The 21199-nt window shown below is 33.8% G+C and overlaps 1 long non-coding RNA gene across 1 annotated transcript in view; it reads left to right on the top strand.

Moving 5' to 3' along the window:
- LOC109121033 (uncharacterized) overlaps positions 1-20323 on the top strand; it is a 66119-nt gene extending 45796 nt beyond the window's left edge. The window contains exon 2 of the long non-coding RNA XR_002028437.3: positions 20027-20323. This is a non-coding gene — a long non-coding RNA (uncharacterized lncRNA). The remainder of the gene's footprint in view (positions 1-20026) is intronic.
- Positions 20324-21199: the final 876 nt, after the last annotated feature.

Here is a 21199-nt window from a genome sequence, read left to right as displayed (position 1 = left end):
GTCTCTTCAACTTGTTATGCAAGAACCATCAACCGACAGATATCCATATTGATACTCTTCAACTAAGTCATCAGACACAAAAGCGACTCATCTCATCCCTAGGATTGGATACCAAGGAAGGAGCGTATTTTTACAATTTAGTGAACTTCAAGGCGCTCTTGCACACTCATACCTCTTTAACGAAGGTTGATGAATTCTTCAACTTTTTCCTGACTTTTCTCCCTAGGAAAGAAATGACAAAATAAAGCCCATCTAAACACCTCCCAAGTGATAAGACCTACTCTCGAGGCCATATTATCTCTCCATTGGGTGTACAATGTTTAAGCCATGTCCTTGAGTTAATAGGAAGCTAGGTAGGCCTTTTCATTTGGAGTCAACCACATAGCATAGAGAATCTTGTAGATGTCACCAATGAAGTCTTGGGGATCCTCGTTCACTTTTGACCCATAGATCATAGGAGGGTTCATACTAATGGAGTCTCTCAAGAGTGAAGACATTTTGCTAGCAATTGGTTGAACACGGAGTCCAACATCCCTATTTACTTGAGCCGTCTTAGCTTGAGCTTGGGTGGTCATGGATTGGGCCGAATTCACAAATGTCGACGTTATCTCTCCATCTATGATAGGTGAAGGAATGAACCAATCTTGGTCGGGTGGAGGCACTTGATTGCTCCGTGGACAGACTTGGTTCTCGAAGAGATGAACTCCTGCATTAGCCAAATATTCCTCCATTCTTCTTGCGACGTTCCTTCTCGTACTTATCTCCTATATCCACAACTAAATGATTATATAAAAACGCATACATATAGTTTCAACTCATAAGGAACGACTTTCATGATTACCAATAAGTGAGAATTCCTAAGCATCACACAGCCTCTCATTCATATGTGTGGCACACTTTACACCCATGAACAAGTCTCTACATTGACGTGGTTTAGTGAGACATAAATCCTAATTACTTCAACCTCATGCTCTGATACAAAGTTTGTTACGACCGGGGAGCACCCCCTAGATGTAACTGGCATCGTCATCCTCGGATAGAACTTAGACAAGAACTTACCATTCGTTATAACGTTTCATAGGTTAAAAATGTGGAAAAATATATCTTTTATATATTGAGGTTTACATAGACCTCTCACATACTAGTAAGGGATTTTACTCAAACTCCTCACATAGGATGCTTACATAGGCTTCTGATTTAGACAATATACATAATATATAAGAATTTAGTCAATAATACCGTGTCACATTAAACTATCAAGAACAGATGATCACATTCAGGCATAGCCCATCTTTATTACAACAAAAGCAACTTAAAGGCTTATACAATAATAGTCTTCAAATGAAAGAGAAAGAAACTAAATGTCTTAAAAAAACAACATCATAAAGTAGCTAGAGAGTGGCATCAACCTCGAAATCATGAGGACCTACCAAACACTTGGAGAAAAAAGTCCACGTCTTCTTCAACCACATGTACTAATTATGGATATATGCACATAAAAAATTTGAAATTATGATAAAACGGACATTTTGTTAAAATCATGCTAAGTCACTTTTGAAAGCCTTAATGCACATATAAGAGCACATGCAAATCAATGACCCCATATTCATTAAGACAAGTCCATATGCAACACTAGACCAACATCATCAATAAAGTCAAGGAACATGAATAATATCAACATAAGGTCAAATCAAGATGAATAGTAGCATATCAAGATCATATAACCAAAGTAACTCAAACATAATGTCATAACAACAATACATGTACAAGAGTTCATATCATCATATCTTATTAGGACCTTCCTCACAACCACTTCGCAAGCCTAGCAATGCAATGCCTATATGAAGTCCCATTACCCCACATAGTCAAGAAAATAAGGAAAGAGATCATAAATAATGCCTAACTTCATGTAACATAGCATCATGAGTAGTCAAAATCTTATATAACAACTTGGCCTAAGTCATCTTCGGCCACTCAAAGTTGTCCGCATAATTCATTTAGACACCTCAACTAATCCTTGTGCCACTTGAACACTTTATTTGTTCAAAAGTCATTCCTATTAGACACAAAATGCTGACATGGCAAAAAACGTGTAATTCATTTTCCTTGAGCGCGTTAATTTATTAAAAATAATATTTTTCTTTTTTTTCTCTCTTAATTTATACCTCTAAGTTAATTTTTTTTAAAAAATTAACACAAAAGAAGAAGAACTGTTGTCTTCTTCTTCTTCTTCCCTATTTCTATCAACCCCAACCCAACCCAACCCCCATACCCATACACCAGTGGTTATCTTCTTCCCCCATCATTCTAATGATTTCAAAATTTTTAGTATCAGTTGTTATCTTCTTCCCCCACCATTCTAATGGTTACAAAATTCTTAGCATTTTGTTTCATTTATAAATTTTTCGAAGAGATTCTTTTCCCCATCTTTCTCTACTTAAAAAACGAGATGAAATAAAAAGTTATAATTAATAAAAAAAGCTGATGAAAAAAAAATTGTCGGATTAAAGATGGAACTGTACAGGGAGGGGAGGGTAGCCATTAATGGAGTTGGGGGAAATATATGTTTTGGTCCACTTGAAGGAAGGGAAGTTTAGGTTTTAATTTCTTTTTTTTCATTTTTTTTACTTTAAAATAATTTTTATTTTTTTACTTTATAATATAATGTTTAAATAATTTTTTGGATTAAAAATAACACATGTCATTATTTGATTGGTTAAATTGACATGTCAGCGCGAGTGTATTTCACACATCCTCTACTTTTTGTTTATTCTCGAAAAAATGTTCAAATGGTTCAAATTCAGAATGGTTGAAGTGTTCAATAGGTAGTACATCTAGTTGAGGTGTCTAAATGAATAATCGGGACAAGTTTGAGTGGCCGCATATGACTTTGTCCTTATAACTTAGACCAATAGAACATTCATTAACATAGTCAACATTTCATAGTAAATGATATCGTAATACATAAGAACATCTCCTATGACTCTTTTTCGAGTTAACTTGTGTGATGTCTAGGTAGAGTCACACACCCCTACCTATCCTTAGTAAACCCCTCAAGACATCCTAATCAATGTCCACTTAAGTGCATTTACTCGCTGCCTTAGGCAACTTGCTTGGCAAAGGGGGGTCACTTAAAGGACCCCTAGCGAGGTCCTTTGGTGGTCGAAACTAGAAATTTTCACCCTTAAAGATGCACTTTGATTGGAGAGAGGTATATTGGTGTCAAGGTATGAAGAAAAATGTTGCTGAGTTTATTTCCAGGTGCCCGAACTGATAACAAGTGAAAGTACAACACCATAGTACTGGAGGTTAAGCTCGAAAAATAGAGCTTCAGAAATAAAAGTGGAAGATGATTAATATGGACTTCATCAGAAGCTTGCCAAGGTCTCACAGACAGAATGATTTAATCTGGTTGATTGTCGATAGAATGAACAAATCAACCCACTTCTTGCCGGTAAACACCACTAATTGGGCGGAAGATTATACAAAGTTGTACATTCAAGAAGTGGTAAGACTTCAAGGAGTCCTAATTTCAATCAGTTCAGATAGAGATGCACAATTTATTGCTCAGTTTTGGAAGTCTTTCCAAAAGGTTTAGGTTCAAAGGTGAACTTAAGCACCACTTTTCATCCCCATATGGATGGACAACAAGAACGTAGTATCCAAACCCTAGAAGATTGATACGCTCAAATTACACCTCCCTAAAAAGCATAAGCGACCGTTATCAAGTAAAGAACCCAACTAGTAGGTTGGGGTCAATTCCACAAGCCTCTAATGTGTTATAACAAAATTAAAAAAAACACAAGTTTTAAATGATATTGTTTCTAGAATAGAATAAGATCATAATTAAGAAGAAAGAAGGTTTGTTGAAATGACAAGAAACTACCTCATAAACCTCCACAAGAAGCCTTAGACAGGGAGAAGAGAAAATGTCACTAAGGTCCGGGCTAGTAACCTACAAAAATGGAGTAGTAAGAATCGACTACCAAACTACAAGGTACTTAGCAAGTAAGCCTCTAAACACAAGTTATGGGGATAGATTACTCCTTACACCCCAACCGATCTTCCATAGCTACAACCTGCATAAAACCAACCCGATCTAACAGTTAACAATTTGCAAGCGCATACCTCATCAACATTCTAAAAATAACATATTCACAACAACATGCTCAATGTTCATCACTTACAACTTCCACAACTACAACCTGCTTAAAACCAGCCCAACCTAACACTTCATAATTCACATAGCACACAACTCAACAACAACACTAGTATTACATATCCTCAACAACAAGCTTAATATTAATCAAACAAATTAAAAACAGAAAGGCACTCAAAAGATCAACAAAACACAATATTAAGTTTGCTAATGATAAATATGTACAATGCAATGGAATGCAATGTAATGTGTATTCATGCATGTCTGACCTAGGGATACACACCTGTTGTCTCTCAGTCCTTGACCCATAGGGTACATATTTGTCCATGCCTGTGTTGTGACGTATGACAGGAACCTTGATAATAGTACCCATTGCGACATGCGACACATTCCTTGAAATAGGTATCAATTGCAGCGTGCGACACGTCCCTCTAAATGGTAAATTTTTTATAATTTCATATTATTTCTGAATTCATAAAATAATTTTTAGAACCATGTTTCAGAACAATGCAAATGACATGTTCACATAAATAATGAGGAGACAATCATTTTCATAATAATTCACTATTCACAACAACACATTAGTGATACAACATCAACAATGAGTCAATACAACTTTCATACAATTCAAAACACATCACTTACAAGCAATTAATCACATTGACTTTCATTACCCCTTTTTCATCACTAGAATTATTCAATATTGACAAGTAAATCCATCATCAAGTCCCATTACTCCCCAACATATCCCACAAGGAAATACACGATTCTATGCACTTAACAAGGGTTTAGAGATCTACTTGCCTCAATCAATCTAGCAATTACTCCATAATTTGATGTTTCCTCTTTCAGTTGACTCCCAAATCAATATAATCTTATCAAATAAATAATCACAATGAGATGACGAAACTAACAACACCGATATCACTACATGTCTATCCTAGACCCATAAAAATCATGAAAACCTATAATCATGTTGCTAAATCTTGATGTCAGTTAACATGTACACTCTTTTAAATTTCCTACTAATTTCAAGTCTAGGGTTGAGTCTCAATTTCTCCAACGTCATAAATCTAATTCTATTCTATTATATATTACACTTAATATTTAATTTTCTATCTCAATATATCCAAAACATAAATTATAATGTAAGGAGAAGGAAAATAATAAAAACTGAATCGTCTGGTTATGAAAATGCTTAATAGACCTAATTCATGTAAACCCAATTCCTAATTCCTAAGGCATATATGGCAATAATTGCGAATTATTACTTTGGACAATAAGAGGAATTGATAAAATAAATTATGATATTAAAGTTGATGCACTAATCGAATTCTTGACTTTCAGTTGGCAACTCCTTCTCTTTCTGTCCATCACACACACACACACACACACACACAGTACTCATGCAATCAACAATCAAAATTTTCCATGTATGAGAATTGATTACCTGCACTTTTTTTTTATTTGATACCGCCGCAGGTTCGATTATGTCCTTCCTCTTCTCATTTTTTCTTTGATAAATTAATTATGTACTAATGGTTACTATTAAATAAATTATGGGCCTATACCATTAGTTAAAAACTAAATTAATTATCTATAAATTATAACTTAATTAATTAACTATAACTAAATGGATAGCATTAAAATTCTCTAACCAACATCACGAATAATAAAAAATGAATAGCACATTATCGAGAGGGGTAAAATGGATATTTTATGAAAATTCTCAAAAACAACCTTTTGGGTTATTATGTTATCCACCACTAAAAATCATGTTTTTCCTTGAACATAAAGAAGAAAGAAGGAAGAATGTCATATGTTACCAAAGGTCTAAGTTATGACCTGTAGTCGGTGTTCATCTCTCTGAGTCAGATCCTTCTTAAGACCATACCTTGAGGATTAACTACTACAACTGAACTGTCAAATAAAACTTTCAAAGATCTGAAAACCATGAATGATTATCAAGTGACAAACTAACCTACGAATCTAAATCAAAATGAAACACTTTGGACAATAACACCATAATATAGACAAATATTTTTTACATAACAAAGGAAACATTTTGAATCAATACCATCGACAAATAAGAAATGAACTTGAGCCAACCACCATATACTCATAATTCACAAACCATCACATATCTTATCAAGATTTCCTTTTATAAACACAATCATTTCACGGGTTTAAGTTATAAGAGTATGATCTTTAGATATCGAGTAATCATCAAGGGAGAATTCAACTTATCTCACCAAAATAAGAACAAGATCATATAACCACCCAACAAGAGATACACTTCAAAATGCAGAACCTCTAACAGTACTTTGAGAAAATTGTAACTCTTCATAGTAGCTCTTATGTAAGTTCTCATAACAAAGGTTGCACGTGTGTAGAATCATTAGTATAGTTTATCTATACGCAACAATATCGAATGTTCCATAACCGAAATAACAAATTCTACTCAAGGATCGTACCCTATCAAGATGACATAAGACGATCGGTACATTTGATCCATCACCAGAGATTCACCCATATATGTACAAACACACATGAGCATATGATGAGAATCATAATTAAACCATGTCTTAGACAAATATGGTGGGTCACATAAGAATTGCAACACCAAGGTCGAATAAAAAAATAGGCTCTCTTAATAGTTTCCATATCACACATATCCATTCATCTGGCTCCCTACCCTTAATTTTTTTGCCACCCACAACCAACCTGTCTAGTCCTTATTACAATCATACACGTACTCATTTTAAAAAATCTCATATACTTCTCATAGTTTCCCCTGAAGTCATCTTTTTTAATACTAACAAACGTCATTCCCACATCGGTCATTTTCCTTACTCTTAAACCATCACTAGTTCAAAGTTTTCTTAGCAAGCACATTGCAGTCTCCAAAAAATTTTAATTATGAATTCCTTTCATTAAGAATCTCATGATAGATATGGGTCTACCCGAGGAAGATAGGACTAATTCCAAATCTAATAGTATATTCTCCTCGACATAAATCTATGGAATCATGTCCAATGTAAACTCCACAAAATCTTTCACATGCCAAGTTTCAATCATTATTTACACCATCATACACCTCATGTCAACATTTGAGAAATTATTGGTCACTCCAATAATTCAATATACAATTAGCACATAACTTTTACTACTCACCACCAAATACGTATGTAACACATTATAATAGTTTGTATCGTCCCATCAACAATGTAGTTTCAATCCATTTTGGATCCTCATTAATCATGCAAAACTGTAGATCCACATGGTCGATTATCCATAAGTTAGCTATAATTGTTTTGGAAATCTAGCTTGACACAACCACATATAATCTTTTACACACCATTTCTTGTCACCCAAACAAAAATCCAATCTTTAGAAAAGTTTATGATAAATTCCGAGTAAGTCTATGTCAAACTAGTTCACATCTCACAAATATATCTAAACTCATAGGCAAAAATCAATAAATCATCTATAGACCCAAGTGCTTATACGAGAAGTCTTATTCCTTCATTTTTCTTAAATCTTCCCATGATATAAAATATTATTATTTTGAACTCTTCAATACACTAGATTCTTGTTCCTCTTGTTATCTTGCTCATCAATCTTATTATTTGGCGAAAAAACCTTGAAATTTTTACCTTATCCTCCAAATAAAAACATTAAATGAGACCCTTAGGTCCTTTGAAAATCAAAATAACACATTTTGTGGATCAAACCATGTACAAGACCTTCCAAATATTCATTATTAAACTCCATCAATCATTTCTTAACTTATCAATCCGTACCTTGACAAAACATACCATCACCAACAAAAAAACACCAAGAAAAACTTAAACTTTGATCCCAATCATTTAATGTAGTTACATTATGAAAATGCATGCCTTATCTTAGCTTATCATTGATCGCCTCTCCATCAACATGACTCTATCTTTCATTAAAAATTCAACCATACTAATTACCAAACTCAAAATCATAAAAGAACTTATCACCACACTTGAATCAAACATGTGTAAAGTTCTTTCTCAAATCTTATGTAACAACTTTTAACTTATATAACTGATATGTAACACTATTACAATAATCTAGGCAAACAGGCTGAACCACGTGTTTCTGAATCAGATTATCCACCCTTTCTAAAGATACATCTTTGTCCCTTGCAATCAAAGTAAATATCATTGTTTTATCCTACTTCTAAAATTTAAACTACATCGCACTAATTATTTCTATTAATGACTCTAGTTAATTTTTAGTTCTATTCGAGTGGTGTCTCATCACCTCTTATAAGTTTCCATGCAACCACATTACTTATCAAATAGTAGCAAACCATAACATTAGATACTCATAAGTCTTCATTAACATAAATATCCTTTGAACTAACAGTCTTTATTATATAATTGCATCCTAATCATAATTCATTACAAACTCTAATTACCATCATGCTTAGTTAGCTCTTGTCATCACCATGAACTCTATGTTTAATACATATGACATTTTAAACCCAGTTATACCAATAAAATCCAAAGGATTAACCCACTTTTATATGCACTTTGTGCTCATGTAATGTTTCTTACAATCCTAGCCTACAGCCTGTACGTACTTGGCACTCGAGAACCATTGGTTGTCATCAAGCGACCCTCATTCTAGCTGACTATAAGTGGAATACTAGCTCAAGCATACATAAGTTCAAAAAAGAATTAAATTTAACTGAACTCAAAATACTTGGCCTTTTTAAAAGTCTGTACAATACTCAAAAAAATATAAAAACTGCTCAATTTTGCCAATCTATGAAACCTATACTATTACAGAAAGATATCAGGACAAGACCCATGACATCTCAAAACTACTAATTGTAAGGTAAATGTAAAGTCCTCCACAATATAAGAAGGTTCACCAAATATAACATGAATATCATATGACCTCAATTAAATGCTTGTTAATGATCCTAACAAATGTATCTTCACAACGAAATGATGCACGCCAAATGGCTCAGTTAATGCAATGTATGAGCATGTAAAAGAAATTCTAAAGCATGAACATAAGCTTCAACTTGATAAAAAGGAAAAATAGTTACCTCTTCTCAACTCACTCAACTAAACCCTAATAAAGAATCTGATACTCTATTCAAAGATTAGATACTCAACTCCAAGGTATGAAACTCAACTCAAAGGTACTCAACTCAAGATACTCAATGATAAAACAAAATAAAAGATTCAATTTATGAAATACTTTTAAAATAGTAGATAATAACTCAATTTTATCAACGTTTATGATAATAACTCAATTTCAATATAAAAAACTACATAACTCTATGGGAGATTCTCTAACCGGCAACAATCACTATGAGCTACGTCATGATACAACATCTATCCTACACTGCCAGAACTTTCATATACCTTGAAGGAGTATAAAACCTACTACTAAGTGGATACTCTATTCTGTGATAAAAACATTAAGCAATGATATATAAAGTAAGACCATCTCTACCTACGTTGGCTACAAGGTTTATGGGGGTTGTGTGTAGTATGAACTCTCCCCTACATCATTGCTTAATAATACTCTAAAAATAAACTAGGAAATATGTTTAAAAACATAACTCTTTTTGTGTTTTGATATTATTACTAAAAAGTCATTCTCTTAAGAGAGATGGTACACAAACTGCTCACTAATCATTTGGAAATCTTAGTTTTTTCTCATCATAAAGGTAAAAACTTTTATTCTTGGGAATAATTAGTTCCGATATATAATTTTTTTAATTAAATTAACTCACTTCTACTATTCCTCAAAAAAGTGCTCAATTAATTAAAACAATTTGTAAAAGGGATTCTTAAAATTGGATTCAAGCCAAATTATTGACTTAAAAACTAAATTCAAGGTCTTTAATTACCATGCATGGAACTCAACACTTGGAACTCAAGAATGCTTGACATAGAGGGTTCATGCAGAATTATTTGTATGAAGGGCTCAACTCAAGGACTCAATGTTACCTATTATCTCAAGAAGACTCAACTCATAGGGTTCATGCATAATTATGGTCATGAACTACTCAACTCAAATACATTAATGGGTAACATGTAGTAGCCCCATTATTAGAAATATAATCTAAAAAATATTAGGAACTCAATATTCAAGAATTAAAACTTGAACATGCTACTCCTCTTATAGATAGTAACTTGATGGAGTTCATGTGAAATTTATTGGCATGAATTAATTGACTCAAAGGTCTAAATAAAAATATGTAAATCATGTATATGACTCTTCCCGTTATCATACTTGTTTCCTCAAAACTCAATTTAAAACTCAAAGTGTTGGCTTTATAAAACTTTTCAAGATTTATAACTTAAAATAGGGTTCATGCAATATATAGACACAAATAACTCAACTCAAAGTTTCAATAAAAATATAGAAACTCAATAATTAGAAATAGAATTTTTAGAGAACCAATTACTAAAGAACTCAAATATAACATTCATGAACTCAAAATAATGAAAATCCTAGTTTTTAAATGTTGGTGCCATTTTTAATGGAACAACCCACGGATTATAGTGCGGATCACAGTCTGTGGTTTGACCTATAGACCCTGGGTGAGGATCTCTAGCCAATTAGAGGAAAATTATTCTAAAGTCAACCAGAAATGGTCATGTATTATATAACAAAATGAATTAGATGGCCCATGACCTGTCAAATGAAAGATAATACAATCCTCTTTCCAATTCATGAAATATAATACAATCCTCTTTCCAATTCCACTGGTTTTGCTAAAATCCCATCTTGGAGTAAAACATTATTCTCATTTTAGTGAAACCAAATCATTCAGAGCTTGATGTATTTTATCGACGCTTGGTAGGTCAACTGATGGTGTGTTAGTCCTGTACTAGGTGGCACTTGTTAGATATAAGTCAAGGTCATTTTGGTCCATTCTCTTATGCGTTGGGAACTTAAACTAAGTTGTTTTTATCTTGTCTAGACCTAAAAAGTTTATCAGACATATGCAGAACCGTCATTCTCCAAAAATTATCCACTCACGAAGCAAAAAGAAAAAGAAAAGTTAAGCAAACCTCCCAAGAACAAGCAATATTATTATTCAAAGTTCATCCCCAAAATCCAAAGGATTTCTTCATAGATTTTTTAACTGGGTATATGGTATTTCACTAGTGAGCTATTTTCATCCCCTAGGTCCCTACAATTCAGTTAGTTTCCTGATTTGACATAGTATGTTTAGTCTATTGTTTGTAAAATCATGGGAATTTATTGTGATTTCTGTTGTTATATATATATATATATATATATATATATATATACACATATCATGTTTTCTTAGAAACGTTACACAATTCATTACATGAAACTCAAAACCTAAGTTGGTATAAATTCTCGTAGTTCATGGATTATGATTACTAAGTTAGTTAAATAGATAATGATGCTCTAGATTTTGAATGTCACATTATTAGTATATAAATGATGCATTCTGTTATTGCATGCCCAACCGAGTTGATTAGGGTTCAAGATACCTTCATAGTGCTAGAACTACGTGCCCCTATAGGATTATACGTCCGCTCTACTAGGTGTTAGAATTAATGATCATGCTAGCCATATCTTTATACCCCTTAAAAGGTATATTAAATTCTATTTATGGAGAGTATACATCAAACTCCACATTCTGCTTACTTGGATTTACGCCGGTTAATAGTAGCTCAAATAGTCAGACTCTAGGTGCATTTGAACAAGTTATCAGTATATACTTCAAAAATCAAATAAACTTGTTATCTTCATGATTAGTACTTACTTAGTATTTCAGTAACATTTCATTATTTATATTGTTACAGTTTATGTCACTGCACATTTATCCTTTGTTCAGTGTAAATGTATTTGCTTAGCTTAGTGGTATATCTTGTATGCTAATACATTCCAAGTACTGATGCATACTCTTTTCTACATTTTTTAATGATGTAGGTTCAAGTACTCAACATTAAAATTATGCTTATTTAAAATCTTGGTCCGCATTCAGGAGCTTTAATTGTGAGCCTTCATATTTTGAATATAATAGAGATGGTTTCATTTTATTAATTTCAATTTTCAGTTTTGTTTGAGTTATCTAGGGGCATGTCCCAACGACTCAAATCTGTTAGAGGCTTTACTGACATAGTAATAAAATCATCTTTAATTGTTAAGTTCATATTTTTGTTGTTCTTAAACTCTTAATAGTTATATACTTTCAGATTTATTCTGTATTCCCCATCTTTAATTATCCATTGTTTTAGCTTTCACATAGAACATGTTTATTTTTCCGAGTATGCTTAATATACGAGAGACGTAGGTTAGCTTGGGGTCATCATGATCCTAGGTCTCATATCACGTCAAGTGGGTAGCCTCAGGGTATGACAAATGTTATATAAGCGCATTAGGTCCAAGAGTCCTATGATATCTGAAAACCACTAGAGTCTCTTTTATGGGTGTGAAATGCACCGAATCTGTTAGAGGCAGGATACAAACTGTTGTATGAAAAACATCACTTTTCTTGTTATTGTTATCTTACATGAATATGAACTCTATTCAATATTGTTCTAACTCCTGCTCTTCACATTTCAAAAAATTGCCTTCTAGAAGAGCTAACACTATGACTCATCTAAAAGCTCCACTATACTCATTGTAGGATCAAGTCACGTATGCCGAGTGTATGGATGCTTACCAAATAATTTCTTACGCCATGACTACTAAGGTAAATTATTAGGCTATGGTCCTTACTCTACCACCGACTATCATTTCTATAGCAGGGATCCAAGACTTTACTCGAATAAAACCTATAAAGTTTCATGGTTATAAGTTAGAATAAGATCCACAATAGTTTCTCAACAAAATCTAAAAGGTAACAAACATAATGGGTGTAACTCAAGTTGAGAGTGCAGATGTAGCCGCCTATTAGTTAAAGGAGTGTCCTATACTTAGTACGAACATCAAAAGGAATCTTATGTTACTAATGCATATCCATAAACTCTTCCAGAACCCTTCTCATTCGAACTCTAGTTGGTGGCCGAGTTATTGGTAGAATGGTATACCGAAATTGCCCTGTCATAGTCTCTCAGAAATTCACCTCAGTAGTCTTATAGAGTTAAAAATGGTAGATTTTCATATCATTGATTGGTTTCATTTTTATTATGCTTCATTTGAATAAAGAACATGAATCGTTTTGAATTGAAGGATAGTAACTCAATGCCTATGGGCAGATTTATCTCTTACTTTAAGGCTAGAAAAATGATTTCCAAGAGGTATGTCTATCATCATTTTTGGGTTAAGGATTTAAACTCTTAAACCCCAACTCTCGATGTACTCCCTATAGTAAAAGAGTTTTGAAAAGTGTTCCCATAAGATCTTCTCGGAATTCCTCCTGAAATGGAAATTGACTTTGGAATAAACCTCCTTCCATATACTCAGCCATTTCAATTCCTCTTAATAGAATTGGTCTAGTCGAGCTTAAGAAATTGAAAAAACAATTTAAAGCAATTTTAAATGAGGGTTTCATCCGACCTCGTATCTTTGCGTGGGGTGCTCTAGTGTTTTTCGTGAAAAAAGAAATTTTGTTCTGTTAGAATGTGCATGGACTATAAGTAGTTCAATAATGTCAAAATAACGAATAAGTATCTCATCCCAAAATTCATGACATATTCAACCCACTCAAGGGCGCTAATTGATTTTCTAAGATCGGTTCTGCCTATCCTCGACTCAGAGTTACAGATAGTGACATTCCAAAAACAACTTTTAGACCTTGGTATAGTAATTATGAATTGTAATTATGTCTTTTGGACTATCAAATGCTCTTGCAGCTTTCATGGACTTAATGACCAGGGTGTTTAAAAAGTATTTGGACTTGTTCGTTATCGTCTTTATCGATGATAACCTCATTTATTCTCAGAGTAAGGAGGAGCATATAAATCATCGAATATATTTTAAGTAAATATGAATTATGGTTATTGTAAGTCCCTTTCCTTGTTCATGTGGTATCTAGTGAAGGCATTCAAATAGATTCTCAAAAAATGAAGGCAGTGAAACAGTGGTGAGACCCACCTCTCAGAAATATCAAAAGTTTCTAGGGCTTAGGCTGTTATTATAACAGATTTGTTGATGTGTTTTCATGCATAGCTTCCCTATTGAACAAGTCGACTCATAATAAGGTCAAATATCAGTGTTTAGATGAATGTAAGAAAATATTCTCACATTTGAAGACTAGGTTGACTACAACTTTGGTATTGACTCTACCTGATGGTTCATATTGTCATGTGATTTATTTTGATGCATCTAGGGCAGCCTAGGTTGTGTTGATATATCAAGGAAAGGTCATAGTTTATTCTTCTATACAACTTAAGGTCCATGAGAAGAACTGTCCGACTCATGACCTCGAGCTCGCAGCTGTAATATTTTCCTTAAAGATTGGAGACACTATTTGTAGAGTGTTCATGTTAATGTATTCACAGATAAGAAGACCCTTTTGTATATGTTCACATAGAACGAGTTGAATCTTCATTAGAGAAGATGGCTTAAATTCTTCAAAGCCTATGAAATGAATGTGTTTTATCTTCCTGGTAATGAAAATGTAATGGTTGAAGCTCTCTGCAAACTTTCTATGAGTAGTCTAGAACATGTTGAGGAAGAAAGAAAAGTTTGACAAAGATGTTCACCGGCTTTCTCTCTTAGCAGTTTCAGTTACAAATACATTTGATAGTGGGGTATTAGTTTATAATCTTCATTGGTAGCGAAGATTAAGTGAAAAAGGATACAGAGTCTATATTACTTTAGTTGAAAGATTTAGTTCATACATAGAAAGGTGACGTTTTATCCCAATGGGGAGATAGTGTACTTCGTTACTAGTTTCAAAAATGTGTTTCTGATGTGGGTTAGTGAGACAACAGATCCTTATACCAGCTCATATCTCTAGGTCTTCAATACATTGAGGTTCCACTTAGACTCACCATGATCTACGAGAATTTTTTTAGTGGAGAGGCATGAAAAGGGAGATGTTCTGGCTAAGTATTCTGACTGCCAACAGATTAAGGTAGAACATCATAAACCAAGAGGTATGAATTAAGAGATTAACATCCTTACATGGAAGTTGGAAGTGATGAACATGGACTTAATTATTAGTTTACATTATACTCGCAGACAACATGACTCAATTTGGGTAATTATATAACGTCAGTAAGTCCGCTCACTTCTTTGTTGTTGAGACTATAGATTTAGCGAAGGACTACACCAAATTTAATATCAACATGACTCAATTTGGGTGATAGTAAAAATTGTCACTAAGTCCGCTCACTTCTTTGTTGTCGAGACTATAGATTTAGCGAAGGACTACGCTAAATTTAAGATCAATATTAAGGTTTCATGGGTTTCCCTTGGCTATAATCTTATATAGAAACCCTCTGTTTACGTCTTATTTCTAGAAATTGTTTCATGAAGGTCTTGGTACTCATGTAAATCTCAGTATAAAATTTTTAGGAAGAACATATCAGTAAGACATTAGGGTTTGCCTATAATAATAATTTTGAGTGCAATACTCAAATGGCCCCGTATGAGGCACAATATGGGCTGAGATATATATCTCCTATTGGTTGGTTTAATGTAGGTAAAGCAGCCTGATTGGGGGCAGATTCTGTTTATGAGGAGGATATGGAGAAAGTTTAGCTCATCAGAGATAGACTAAAGACAAACCATAATAATCAAAGACCTATGAAGATGTGATGAGAAGGGACTTAGAGTTTGAAATCAATGATTGGGTTTTCCTAAATGCATCACCTTTGAAGGGGGTGATGATATTTGGCAAGAAATTAACGCTTAGTCCTAGATATGAAGGTTTTATAGAATTGTAAAAAGGGTTAGTGATGTGGCATATGAGTTATATTTGCCAGCAGAACCAACAATTATTCATTCAGTCTTTCACATTTTCTTGTTGATGAAGTGTGTGGGTGATCCGACATTAATATTACCATTAGAGAGTGTCACTATGAAGGATAATCTCACTAATTAAGAGGCTCAAGTTGAGATCCTTGATTCTCCAGTTCATAGGCTGAGAAATAAAGAAGTAGCTTTAGTGAAAGTTTGTCGAAGGGTTAGTGTATAGTGGGAGGAACCTCGGAAGAAGGAAAATCCATGAAGCCCAAGTATCCTTACCTTTTCCTTCGTATTCATTTTCATCTTGAGGTACTAGTTTCTCTCCAGTCTCTCAGTTCACTCTTGCATAAATTTTGCCTCAGTTTCTTGCTCCTTCAATTATTCTTGCATTTATCATGTTTACATGAATAGGGAACTCAAATCTGTTAGATATTAGTTCTTTGTATATAATGTTACGCATCATAACTCCTTCCATACATACACAACTAGTTTAGACCTTGTTTGAGGATGAATATTCCCAAGGTGGAGATAATGTAACACCTCATAATTTAAAATTAAGATTGGTGCCAGTACAAAATTGAAACACCCATCGATTGTAGGTAAGCTTCCATCACTAAGGTCCATATGGATTGTCTCTAATACTAGCCACGGTTGACCAGTGCACTTCGTGGTTTGACCAACAAACTGTAGTTGAGGATCAACAACCAATTAGAGGAAAATTATTGTTGGGTGAACTTCATACGTTCATATTTTATAGTAAAAATTAATTAGGTGTCTCATAAACCATAAAATGAAAGATAATCGATTCCTCTTTCCAACGCCACAGAGTTTGCTAAAAATCTATCCTGGAGTAAGAATTTATACTTATTTCTGTGAAAGCCTATCATGCACAGCTTGACTGACGACTTCTATTGATGGCTAGTACGGCAACTGTCGACCCTTAAGTCCTGTATAGGGGTACTAATTAGATTTAATTTATGGTCATTTAGGTTACTACCCTATACGTTAGGCACTTAATCTACGCTGTTTGATGACTAAACTACGTCGTTTTAATTGGTTTAAGCCTAACAAGTTAGTCAAACATACAAGAACCATCATACTCCAAAAATCATCCCATCTTTGAGAAAAGAGAAGATAAATAGTCGTCGAAACCTCCCCAGAAGAAGAAACAATGTTCTTCAAAGTTCAGTCCCAAAATTAAAAGGTTTATCTGTAGATTTCGTGAATAGGCATATGAGATTCAATAATTGGTTCCTTTCATCCACCAGATCCCCAGAATTAAGTCAAATCCTTTATTCTACATAGCTTTTTTAGACCTAGGGTTTGCAGAACAAAGGAAATTATTGTGATTTCAGTGGTTGTATGATCTGTATTCTAAAAATCATTTTTCCAAGAAACATTGCTTAATTATTTGTATGAAACTCACAATTCTAGTTGGTATAATACTATTAGTACATAAATTATACTTGCTAGGTCAGGTAATCAGATAATCATGCTTTAGATTTTGAATTTCATGTTATTAGTATATAAATATTGTATTTTTAATTTGCATGTCAGTAGTTTGAGGTATTCAGTATTTCGATTATATTTCTATCATAGACATATTCTGTTGGGAGTAGACGTAGCTAGGAGTTGACTAGGGTTAAGTGTACCCTCATAGTTTTTGAACTATGTGTCTCTGTAGGATTTTAAGTCCCCTTTATTAGGAATCAGAATTAGTGATCACACTAGCTATTTCTTTATATCCATGACAAGGTGTATTGGGTTCTCTCTATGGGGCATATACATCGGATTGCATGTCTACTCACACAAGTTTATATTGATTAATAGTAGCTCCCACAGTCACAGTCTTAGTGAATTTTAAAAGGTTTTCTATATATACTTCATAAATAAGTTTAAAATGCTAATTTTATGATTAATGAAACATATCTTAACTTGAAATAACTAATATTAAGATAATATATCAAGAATAATCATTTTTTTAAATAAATGGGAAATCTAGAAAATTACCTAAGTGTAAGAGTGATGTTTTTGGTCATTTTCAAATGGCCATAAATCCCAGATCACAATAAATTAGAGTGAGGTCTTAAACGGGTTGGGAAGCGCTTGAAGAGATTTTTCCAACTCCGTCGAGATTGCAAAATTTTGATATCGTATGAGGGAGATATGCGCATCGGATGTTATGTATGTTGATTGAGGAGAATCCAATTCGGATTTTAGCAACGGTAAAATAGTCTTTTAACCCTACTATTTCCTAATTTGGTTAAAAGGTTTATTAAATGAAAAATAAGACTTAAGTAAGTTTTTATAATATTGAATATGCTTAGGGCTTGGGATAAAAGAGAAGAAAAGAAGGAGAAAGGAGAAAAGACCAAGATTTCTCCTAGATCGTTAAGATAGTTTCGTCGAGGATGATACTTTTTAGGCATGTGAGATATTTTGGTGTTGAGTTCTTACAGTCACACCAAATTTAATTCAATTCTGATAGTTTAGTGGAGATTGATTTATGAACATGGAAGTTCTTGATGAACAATGGTTGAACCCTTGTTGGTTGAATTGTAGCATACCTTTCATTTTATGATTTATGCTTCCGGGCTATTTTACGTGTCTAATCTATTGGGTATTGAGTATATTAATGATTCTAAGTGTTTGGGGGAAGATTTATGGATGTTTGGGAGATGTAGAGTTAAAAATTATTGAAAAAAAATCGTAGAACCCGTCTAACAGGCACTGGGGTGCCGCGCATACAAGAGCCCCTTGTGAAAGACTGTCTGTCAGGCTCTAGCACGCCACGCCAGCAATAGCACCTGAAGATAGTCTCTTCGTCAAGCTCTGGCGCCACAAGCCTCTTAGAGCAAAAAGGTAATCTGGAGTCCCCATTCCTCCCACATCTTTTCATACTAGTTCCTGAGTGATGTACCTATCATTCCTAGTTGATTCCAACCTTCTAAAGTACATCTAAACATCATGAAATCATTCATAAACATGATATTATGATCCTTGAATCCATAATCCAATTTAAGAGAAGTTAAGATTTAAGTCTAAAAGTTAAGAAGCAAGTCAAAGTAAGTCCCTAAAGCATTCAAGAGTATTAACAAACATATTTACTTTGTTTAAAGGAACAAGAAATAAGTTGAGAAAAGAGTAAAGAGTTGAGTTAAATTCTCAAAAGATACAAGGGAACTAAGTATTCCTGAAGATTTAAGTTTCAAGTAACACAAAGATTAACAAGTTGAGTTCACTTCTCAATAGAAATAAAGGAAATAACTAGTAACTAAGAGTTTAAACAAAATGTTTTCAAACTTTTGAGAAAGAGAGGAAGCTAGAATTCTATGGAACCTATGACTAGTTTTAGTAAATCAAGAAGGTAACTATCATTTTCAAGAAAACTTTTGAAGCTATGTTTGAGAAAATTATCTAAAACTACAGAAGAAGTTGTTTTAAAATCATATGAGTTAAGTATTTTGGGAGTGCTATTGAGCACCGTTATTGTGACGCGAGTTAATATTATCTCAAGTCTCAAAAACCATGTAGACAACAAGGTCAGATAAATCATCATACTTTTTAAATGATTTCTTAATCCTTTTTAGCATAGACTAGTGGATCCACTTAGTGGTTCAAATTATATACTGACGGCAAGGTATATACAATCCTCTTGTAACATGAGGTAATACGTTGTACCATCACTTATAGTAATTGTGATGGTTGTCGGTTAGAGAATCCCCAAAGGTAAAGTTGAGTTTAATATTGTTTATCTTCAATGAACTACGTGGTTACACTATTTTTTAAGTTTTCCTCATATTGCATATGTCATGCTTTATATTGCGTTATGAGTTCTTGAGTGAGCAGAGCCAAGGTAAGTTCATTCTTACTCCTTTCAAGACTTATAATTGTGTTTAGAATTCCAATTTGCATACTTATACATTCAGTGTACTGATGTCACTTTTCCTACATCGTCTTATGATGCAGATGTAGGTAACCAGGATCAGCACGCAATGCGTTGTTGATCCATATTGAGCTCTAGAGTCAGTGGTGAACCTTCTTCCATTCCAGAGGATCTTTTTATTGCTTTCTAGTTAGTTTAACAGAATGTTGTGGGGGTTTTCCCAACATTCATCTCAGTCAGTTTAGAGGCTTTGTAAACATATAGTAATTTAGATTGTTCAGTTCTATTTCTCTTTTATATTACATTTCAGATGCTCTAACTTTGAGACACAAGTGAAATTTTGGATAGATTATTACATTTAGAGTATTTTCCCTTTAAAATGTTCTTCACTGTTATATTAAGATAAGCCTTGCCAAGGGTTTCATTCAAGGCTAATGATGGACCGAGTGCCAGTCTTCCTAAGGGTATAGGCTCCAGGCATGAAAAAATTGGTATCAAAGTTTGGTTTCAAAATTCCTAGGGATATATGATGTTGTTTCAGTAGAGTGTTAGTCATCGATTTCAAGCACACTACTTATAAGATTACGAGGCTACAACATTTAAGAATGTCTTAGTTTTGTCATATTGTTTTAGTGCATTATATTTTATCCCTATAAGAATCTCTCTAACTCATCCTTGCACGTATTTCAGTGATTTAGAATGCCTACAAGAAGAACAACGAGAGGTCCTCCCGCTAGAAGAATTATTGAGGAACAAGAGTTACCCAATGCACCTGATGTGCAACAGTAAGGAAAAGTCACAAATGCTGAGCTACGTGAAGATATCCAGATGTGGAGTTAAGTTGTGACCAACCAAGTTGGGAAACAAAGAGGAAATCAATAAGAAGAGGCTGAAACATCAAGATTTTGGATTTTTTAAGGATGATTTCCCCAAGCTCTACTGGTTTGAACACTACTCAGGATCCGAAAAAATAGTGTAGAAGAGTTGAAGAAGGTGTTTGATGTGATGCATGTGGTTGGTGCTCAGAGAGATGAGTTAAATGCATATCAACTAAAGAGTATGGCTAGAACCTGGTTTCCTCAATGGAAGGAAGGTAGAGTTCAGGATGCACCACATCCAAATTGGGCTTTCTTTGAAGAAGTCTTCTTAGGTGTTTTTTTCCCTGAGAAATGAAGGAAGAAAAGGTGCGAGAGTTCCTTACCCTGAAACAGGACTCCCTGAGTGTACATGAGTATGGGTTGAATTTCACCCAATTG

This window comes from Solanum lycopersicum, chromosome 9 (genome assembly GCF_036512215.1).
Source record: "Solanum lycopersicum chromosome 9, SLM_r2.1".
Taxonomy (NCBI): domain Eukaryota; kingdom Viridiplantae; phylum Streptophyta; class Magnoliopsida; order Solanales; family Solanaceae; genus Solanum; species Solanum lycopersicum.
The sequence above is the reverse complement of the archived record's forward strand: the minus strand, read 5'-3'. Positions and strand labels throughout refer to the sequence as shown.